This window comes from Pteropus vampyrus, unplaced genomic scaffold, assembly GCF_000151845.1.
Source record: "Pteropus vampyrus isolate Shadow unplaced genomic scaffold, Pvam_2.0 Scaffold282, whole genome shotgun sequence".
NCBI classification, from domain to species: Eukaryota; Metazoa; Chordata; class Mammalia; order Chiroptera; family Pteropodidae; genus Pteropus; species Pteropus vampyrus.
In genome coordinates, this window is record NW_011889063.1 from 918,123 (window position 1) to 918,828 (window position 706).

The 706-nt window shown below is 44.6% G+C and overlaps 1 protein-coding gene across 1 annotated transcript in view; it reads right to left on the minus strand.

Moving 5' to 3' along the window:
• Positions 1-706, minus strand: part of ARSJ (arylsulfatase family member J) — a 22,068-nt gene that overhangs the window by 822 nt on the left and 20,540 nt on the right. The gene's annotated exons all lie outside the window — the stretch shown is intronic.

Genomic DNA, 706 nt, shown 5'->3' on the forward strand with positions numbered 1-706 from the left:
TTACTTTCAGTCTGTCCCACACTTTGCCGAGTCCTGTGCACCGTGTTCTAGATGGGGTTTCAAATGGGGTTTCATGGTGAATAGAAAGTGCTGTATAAAAGTTTCCTTCCGTTAGGGACTTGAACGGAGCACCAGGATTTTGAAAGCCTAGGGAAGCCCCCATCCGAGTCAGCCTTTCACGTCGTTGAATTTCGCATTTCCTGAGCTTATTTTTTGTCAGAACTCTTAATATAGTGATAATTTCATATTTTGAATCATAAGGCACCATCTGTTATAAGTCACATTATTATTCTATGTACCACTAAGAAAGAAGATTTTTAAGACCCGTTTAAATCTACAGTTGACAAAACACGAACTCAGGAAGTAGTACGTTATCCTACGTAATGAAGTGGAAACATATATTTTAAAAGTAAAATATTTAAAATTAAAAATTGTTAACCATTTTGTGCATTTTAGTCAGTAATTTCAGTAATAGTCTCTACATTCCCTTGTTAGTCCTCACAGGCTGTGAGGGGCGCCCTCTGAATTCTGATCGAAATGGGTTCAGCTGTCAGCTGCGGACCGCCACACCCGGGGTCAGCACAGCCGTCCCTTCACGCGTCCCAGTCCTAGCTCAGTGGCGCCCCCGCATGCACCCTGAGGCTCACAGGCCTCCGTAACTGGAGAGGGCCGGGGAACCGCATGGACCTGTTCATGGACGACCGTG